This window comes from Ochlerotatus camptorhynchus, unplaced genomic scaffold (genome assembly GCF_037179485.1).
Source record: "Ochlerotatus camptorhynchus isolate MF236.1 unplaced genomic scaffold, CSIRO-AGI_Acam_v1.1 ptg000169l, whole genome shotgun sequence".
NCBI lineage: Eukaryota > Metazoa > Arthropoda > Insecta > Diptera > Culicidae > Ochlerotatus > Ochlerotatus camptorhynchus.
Window position 1 is genome coordinate 67,529 of NW_027040659.1, and position 9,396 is coordinate 76,924.

The following is a 9,396-nucleotide window of genomic DNA, read 5'->3' on the forward strand; positions in this document are numbered from 1 at the left end:
ATGTTAAAAAAAAAAAACTTCCGAGATGGTCGTAGATATTCCAAGTTGTTCATAGAATTTCCAAGTAATACAAAAAACTTTCGATATGTTCAGAGAAACTTCAAGATGTTCATAAAACTTTCAAGCAGAAGTAATAACCTTAAAATAACTTTTTCTTCAACTCAACATAAAATTATCATTAAGTATCTTTAACATAACTTTAAAATAACTTAAACAAATATTTAGCATAATATCACTATAGCCTAAACTTAACTTCAACTTATCATTGACTTAAATTAAACTCAACTTGATTTTATCTTAAGCAAAAGTTCAACTTTATTTTAACTAAACTTGAACTTGTAAGCTAAATTTTGTAACAAAAGAAACTTCACTTTAACTAATCTAAACATAAACTTAACTTTAAAGTTAATTTAAATTAACTTTGAATTCATTTTAACATAGCAAAAAACCTCCAAGTGAAGTGATTGTTGATACTTGCAGAAGTATCAAGCAGTACCAAAAACTTCCAAGAACTTCCAAAATATTCCAAGAACAGTCAATAAATTCCAAAAGCTTTCAACAACTTCCAAGAAGTCCATGAACTGGAGTTTTCCTGAATTTCCATGGAAATAACATTAATAAAACTTAAACTTAACACTTTTTTTAGTTTAAGCTTTATCATTACTTTAGCAAATGTTTAACCTAACTTTAGCTGAAAATTAACTTAACTTTAACTAAAGCTTTGCTAAACTTTAACTTAACAGTGTCTTAATTTTAATTCAACTTGAATAAACCTTTTTCTAAACTTTGACTTTATTTAAACTTAACTTTATCTTATAAACTTTACGAAACTTTTAATAAACTTTAACACAGCTTCAACTAACTAGCTTATTTTAACAGTATCTTGACTTTTTCTTGGCTTTAACAAAATTTGAAAACATGATTACCTTACCTTTAACTAAACTTTAACTAAACCTTCAATAAACTTTAACTAAACTTTGGCTTAATTTTAATTTAATTAACTCAACTATAACTTGACTTTAAAATTATACATTAACTTTTATTTCTTAATTTAAGTTAGCTTTGGTTTAATTTTAACATTACAAGAACTTTCAGGGTCATAGTCATGGTCATAGTCATGGACATAGTCATAACCGTAGACAAAGACAAAGACAAAGAAATAGAAAAACACAAAGACAACTGCTTTGGTTATGACTATGGTTATGGTATTGGCTATGACTATGTCAATTTATCCAAAGAAGATTATCCAATCTTTCAAAAAAATGGTGTTTAATTTTCAAATTTAATTTAAATTAACTTAAAAACTCAACATGCATTGTGACTACTTCTCCGAGTCATGTCACCATTGAAAAGGCAGAAAAAGTAACAAGGACTTAAATGTGTTCCTTTGATTACTGAAAAATCCTGTTCCCCTAGTTTGAAGATGTCAGGACTAGGGTTAAGGAAATAGATCTTATAACCAAGCTTGCAAATGCTCATTACAGTTAAAATGCTATTTTTCGAATTTATGAAGGTATGAAATATTTTAATGGTAATTCTTATTGACAAGATGCAAGAAGAGAAGGTAAAGTATTTGTATAATACATAAAACTTGTTAATTAAGCCTTTAGAGAGTCACAATAGCGATTAGCTGTAACGATGAGCAACGTGATGAGCGAGCAATCAGAGATCATAAAATCGCAAGTTGTGACCTTCTGAAAGCGAAATTGATAAATTGTGTATGTCATACACAAATTTGACCACCCATTCTTGCTTCTTACAAATAAAAATTATCATTATAGTATCTCATAGTTTCTTAATTCCAAAAATTAGCTTTTTAGCTGTAATGAGCAGTTGCAGGCCTGCAACAGTAACACACCACGTGAAGATAATCTACAAGTGTTACTGGTGTAAAGCCAAAGCCAAAGACAATAACAAAGACAAATACAAAGACTAAGACAAATACAAAGACTAAAACAAAGATCAGGATAAAAAAAAAGATATAGACAAAGACAAAGCCATGGACATTGACATTGACATAGTCATAGTTATAGTCATAGTTATAGTCATAGTCATAGTCATATTCATAGTCATAGTCATAGTCATAGTCATAGTCATAGTCATAGTCATAGTCATAGTCATGTTAGCAAACGTTCAACTTTATTTTAACTAAACTTGAACTTGTATGCTAAACTTTGCAATTAAAGACACTTCACTTTAACTAAACTAAAGCTTCAACTCAACATAAACTTAACTTTAAATCAACTTTAAATCAACTTTAAATTACCTTTGAATGAATTTTAACATAGCAAGAACTTCCAAGTGAAATGATTCTTGATACTTACAGAAGTTTCAAGAAATATCAAAAACTTCCAAGAACTTCCAAAATATTCCAAGAACAGTCAATAAATTTCAAAAGCTTTCAACAACTTCCAAGAAGTCCACGAACTGGAGTTTTCCTGAATTTCCATGGAAATAACATTAATATATTTTAAACTAAACACTTTTTTAAGTTATAGCTTTATCATTACTTTAACAAATATTTAACCTAACTTTAACTGAAAATTAACTTAACTTTAACTTAACCTTCGCTTAACTTTAACTTAACAGTGTCTTTATTTTAATTCAACTTGAATGAACCTTTATCTAAACTTTGACTTTATTTAAACTTTTAACAGTTTCTTAACTTTTTCTTGGCTTTAACATAATTTAAAAAAATCATTTCCTTAACTTTAACTAAACTTTAACTAAACGTTCAATAAACTTTAACAAAACTTTGACTCAATGTTAAACTTAACTTGATATTTTCTTTATCATAAATTTAACAAATTAATTTCGCTGTAATTTAAACCAAACATAACTAAACGTTAACTGAAAGCCATGCAATAATACTTCAACTTAACTTTAAAATATGTTTAATATAACTTTAACAAAACTTTATCTTACTAACTAAACATAACTTTTAGTTTAACATAACTTCAATTTATATTGTACTGAGCCTTAGCATAATTTTTTTATAACTTTCACTAAATTCTAACATATTATTGACTTTAACTATACCTTAACTGAATTTTAACGAAACCTTCACTGAACTTTAACTAAACTTTGGCTTAATTTTAATTTAATTAATTCAACTATAACTTAACTTTTAAATTATACATTAACTTTTATTTCTTAATTTAAGTTAACTTTGGTATAATTTTATCTTAACAAGAACTTTCAAGGTTATAGTCATGGTCATAGTCATGGACATAGTCATAACCGTAGACAAAGACAAAGACAAATAAATAGAAAAACACAAAGACAACTGCTTTGGTTATGACTATGGTTATGGTATTGGCTATGACTATGTCAATTTATCCAAAGAAGATTATCCAATCTTTCAAAAAAATGGTGTTTAATTTTCAAATTTAATTTAAATTAACTTAAAAACTCAACATGCATTGTGACTACTTCTCCGAGTCATGTCACTATTAAAAAGGCAGAAAAAGTAACAAGGACTTAAATGTGTTCCTTTGATTACTGAAAAATCCTGTTCCCCTAGTTTGAAGATGTCAGGACTAGGGTTTAGGAAATAGATCTTATAACCAAGCTTGCAAATGCTCATTACAGCTAAAATGCTATTTTTCGAATTTATGAAGGTATGAAATATTTTAATGGTAATTATTATTGACAAGATGCAAGAAGAGTAGGTAAAGTATTTGTATGATACATAAAACTTGTTAATTAAGCCTTTAGAGAGTCACAATAGCGATTAGCTGTAACGATGAGCAACGTGATGAGCGAGCAATCAGAGATCATAAAATCGCTAGTTGTGACCTTCTGAAAGCAAAATTGATACATTGTGTATGTCATACACAAACTTTACCACCCATTCTTGCTTCTTACAAATAAAAACTATCATTATAGTATCTCATAGTTGCATAATTTCTAAAATTTAGCATTTGCAAGCCTGCAACAGTAACACACCACGTGAAGGTAATCTACAAGTGTTACTGGTGTAAAGCCAAAGCCAAAGACAATAACAAAGACAAATACAAAGACTAAGACAAATACAAAGACTAAAACAAAGATAAGGATAAAAAAAAGATATAGACAAAGACAAAGCCATGGACATAGATATTGACATAATCATAGTTAGTCATAGTTATATTCATAGTCATATTCATAGACATAGTCATAGTCATAGTCATGGTCATAGTCATGGTCATAGTCATAGTCATGTTAGCAAACGTTCAACTTTATTTTAACTAAACTTGAACTTGTATGCTAAACTTTGCAATTAAAGACACTTCACTTTAACTTAACTAAAGCTTCAACTCAACATAAACTTAACTTTAAATCAACTTTAAATTACCTTTGAATGAATTTTAACATAGCAAGAACTTCCAAGTGAAATGATTCTTGATACTTACAGAAGTTTCAAGAAATATCAAAAACTTCCAAGAACTTCCAAAATATTCCAAGAACAGTCAATAAATTTCAAAAGCTTTCAACAACTTCCAAGAAGTCCACGAACTGGAGTTTTCCTGAATTTCCATGGAAATAACATTAATATATTTTAAACTAAACACTTTTTTAAGTTATAGCTTTATCATTACTTTAACAAATATTTAACCTAACTTTAACTGAAAATTAACTTAACTTTAACTTAACCTTCGCTTAACTTTAACTTAACAGTGTCTTTATTTTAATTCAACTTGAATAAACCTTTATCTAAATTTTGACTTTATTTAAACTTTTAACAGTTTCTTAACTTTTTCTTGGCTTTAACATAATTTAAAAAAAATCATTTCCTTAACTTTAACTAAACTTTAACTAAACGTTCAATAAACTTTAACAAAACTTTGACTCAATGTTAAACTTAACTTGATATTTTCTTTATCATAAATTTAACAAATTAATTTCGCTATAATTTTAACCAAACATAACTAAACGTTAACTGAAAGCCAAGCAATAATACTTCAACTTAACTTTAAAATATGTTTAATATAACTTTAACAAAACTTTATCTTACTAACTAAACATAACTTTTAGTTTAACATAACTTCAATTTATATTGTACTGAGCTTTAGCATAATTTTTTTATAACTTTCACTAAATTTTAACATATTATTGACTTTAACTATACCTTAACTGAATTTTAACGAAACCTGCACTGAACTTTAACTAAACTTTGGCTTAATTTTAATTTAATTAACTCAACTATAACTTAACTTTTAAATTATACATTAACTTTTATTTCTTAATTTAAGTTAACTTTGGTATAATTTTATCTTAACAAGAACTTTCAAGGTCATAGCCATGATCATAGTCATGGACATAGTCATAACCGTAGACAAAGACAAAGACAAAGAAATAGAAAAACACAAAGACAACTGCTTTGGTTATGGCTATAGTTATGGTATTGGCTATGACTATGTCAATTTATCCAAAGAAGATTATCCAATCTTTCAAAAAAATGGTGTTTAATTTTCAAATTTAATTTAAATTAACTTAAAAACTCAACATGCATTGTGACTACTTCTCCGAGTCATGTCACTATTAAAAAGGCAGAAAAAGTAACAAGGACTTAAATGTGTTCCTTTGATTACTGAAAAATCCTGTTCCCCTAGTTTGAAGATGTCAGGACTAGGGCTTAGGAAATAGATCTTATAACCAAGCTTGCAAATGCTCATTACAGCTAAAATGCTATTTTTCGAATTTATGAAGGTATGAAATATTTTAATGGTAATTATTATTGACAAGATGCAAGAAGAGTAGGTAAAGTATTTGTATGATACATAAAACTTGTTAATTAAGCCTTTAGAGAGTCACAATAGCGATTAGCTGTAACGATGAGCAACGTGATGAGCGAGCAATCAGAGATCATAAAATCGCTAGTTGTGACCTTCTGAAAGCAAAATTGATACATTGTGTATGTCATACACAAACTTTACCACCCATTCTTGCTTCTTACAAATAAAAACTATCATTATAGTATCTCATAGTTGCATAATTTCTAAAATTTAGCATTTTAGCAGTAATGAGCAATTGCAAGCCTGCAACAGTAACACACCACGTGAAGGTAATCTACAAGTGTTACTGGTGTAAAGCCAAAGCCAAAGACAATAACAAAGACAAATACAAAGACTAAGACAAATACAAAGACTAAAACAAAGATAAGGATAAAAAAAAAGATATAGACAAAGACAAAGCCATGGACATAGATATTGACATAATCATAGTTAGTCATAGTTATATTCATAGTCATATTCATAGACATAGTCATAGTCATAGTCATGGTCATAGTCATGGTCATAGTCATAGTCATGTTAGCAAACGTTCAACTTTATTTTAACTAAACTTGAACTTGTATGCTAAACTTTGCAATTAAAGACACTTCACTTTAACTAAACTAAAGCTTCAACTCAACATAAACTTAACTTTAAATCAACTTTAAATTACCTTTGAATGAATTTTAACATAGCAAGAAATTCCAAGTGAAATGATTCTTGATACTTACAGAAGTTTCAAGAAATATCAAAAACTTCCAAGAACTTCCAAAATATTCCAAGAACAGTCAATAAATTTCAAAAGCTTTCAACAACTTCCAAGAAGTCCACGAACTGGAGTTTTCCTGAATTTCCATGGAAATAACATTAATATAACTTAAACTAAACACTTTTTTAAGTTATAGCTTTATCATTACTTTAACCAATATTTAACCTAACTTTTACTGAAAATTAACTTAACTTTAACTAAACCTTCGCTTAACTTTAACTTAACAGTGTCTTTATTTTAATTCAACTTGAATAAACCTTTATCTAAATTTTGACTTTATTTAAACTTTTAACAGTTTCTTAACTTTTTCTTGGCTTTAACATAAGTTAAAAAAAAAATCATTTCCTTAACTTTAACTAAACTTTAACTAAACGTTCAATAAACTTTAACAAAACTTTGACTCAATGTTAAACTTAACTTGATATTTTCTTTATCATAAATTTAACAAATTAATTTCGCTATAATTTTAACCAAACATAACTAAACGTTAACTGAAAGCCAAGCAATAATACTTCAACTTAACTTTAAAATATGTTTAGTTTAACTTTAACAAAACTTTATCTTACTAACTAAACATAACTTTTAGTTTAACATAACTTCAATTTATATTGTACTGAGCTTTAGCATAATTTTTTATAACTTTCACTAAATTTTAACATATTATTGACTTTAACTATACCTTAACTGAATTTTAACGAAACCTTCACTGAACTTTAACTAAACTTTGGCTTAATTTTAATTTAATTAACTCAACTATAACTTAACTTTTAAATTATACATTAACTTTTATTTCTTAATTTAAGTTAACTTTGGTATAATTTTATCTTAACAAGAACTTTCAAGGTCATAGCCATGATCATAGTCATGGACATAGTCATAACCGTAGACAAAGACAAAGACAAAGAAATAGAAAAAAACACAAAGACAACTGCTTTGGTAATGACTATAGTTATGGTATTGGCTATGAATATGTCAATTTATCCAAAGAAGATTATCCAATCTTTCAAAAAAATGGTGTTTAATTTTCAAATTTAATTTAAATTAACTTAAAAACTCAACATGCATTGTGACTACTTCTCCGAGTCATGTCACTACTAAAAAGGCAGAAAAAAGTAACAAGGACTTAAATGTGTTCCTCTGATTACTGAAAAACCCTGTTCCCCTAGTTTGAAGATGTCAGGACTAGGGCTTAGGAAATAGATCTTATAACCAAACTTGCAAATGCTCATTTCAGCTAAAATGCTATTTTTTTGGATTTATGAAGGTATGAAATAGTTTCATGGTAATTATTATTGACAAGATGCAAGAAGAGAAGGTAAAGTAATTTGTATGATACATAAAACTTGTTAATTAAGCCTTTAGAGAGTCACAATAGCGATAAGCTGTAACGATGAGCAACGTGATGAGCGAGCAATCAGAGATCATAAAATCGCTAGTTGTGATCTTCTGAAAGCAAAATTGATACATTGTGTATGTCATACACAAACTTTACCACCCATTCTTGCTTCTTACAAATAAAAACTATCATTATAGTATCTCATAGTTTCATAATTTCTAAAAATTAGCATTTTAGCAGTAATGAGCAATTGCAAGCCTGCAACAGTAACACACCACGTGAAGGTAATCTACAAGTGTTACTGGTGTAAAGCCAAAGCCAAAGACAATAACAAAGACAAATACAAAGACTAAGACAAATACAAAGACTAAAACAAAGATAAGGATAAAAAAAAAGATATAGACAAAGACAAAGCCATGGACATAGATATTGACATAATCATAGTTAGTCATAGTTATAGTCATAGTCATATTCATAGTCATAGTCATAGTCATGGTCATAGTCATGGTCATAGTCATAGTCATAGTCATAGTCATAGTCATAGTCATAGTCATAGTCATAGTCATAGTCATGGTCATGGTCATAGTAATAGTCATAGTCATAGTCATATAGTCATAGTCATAGTCATAGTCATATAGTCATAGTCATAGTCATAGTCATAGTCATAGTCATAGTCATAGTCATAGCCATAGTCATAGTCATAGTCATAGTCATAGTCATAGTCATAGTCATAGTCATAGTCATAGTCATAGTCATAGTCATAGTCATAGTCATAGTCATAGTCATAGTCATAGTCATAGTCATAGCCATAGTCATAGTCATAGCCATAGTCATAGTCATAGTCATAGTCATAGTCATAGTCATAGTCATGGTCATAGTCATAGTCATAGTCATAGTCATAGTCATAGTCATAGTCATAGTCATAGTCATAGTCATAGTCATAGTCATAGTCATAGTCATAGTCATAGGCTTAATCATAGTCATAGTCATGTCATAGTCATAGCCATAATCAAAGTCATAGTCATAGTCAATTTTCAAATTTAATTTACATTAACTTTACAATTCAACATGCATTGTGACTACTTCTCCGAGTCTTGTCACTAATAAAAAGGCATAAAAAGTAGCAAGGGCTCAAATGTGTTCCTCTGATTACTGAAAAATCCTGTTCCCCTAGTTTGAAGATGTCAGGACTAGGGCTTAGGAAATAGATCTTATAACCAAACTTGCAAATGCTCATTTCAGCTAAAATGCTATTTTTTTGGATTTATGAAGGTATGAAATAGTTTCATGGTAATTATTATTGACAAGATGCAAGAAGAGAAGGTAAAGTAATTTGTATGATACATAAAACTTGTTAATTAAGCCTTTAGAGAGTCACAATAGCGATAAGCTGTAACGATGAGCAACGTGATGAGCGAGCAATCAGAGATCATAAAATCGCTAGTTGTGATCTTCTGAAAGCAAAATTGATACATTGTGTATGTCATACACAAACTTTACCACCCATTCTTGCTTCTTACAAATAAAAACTATCATTA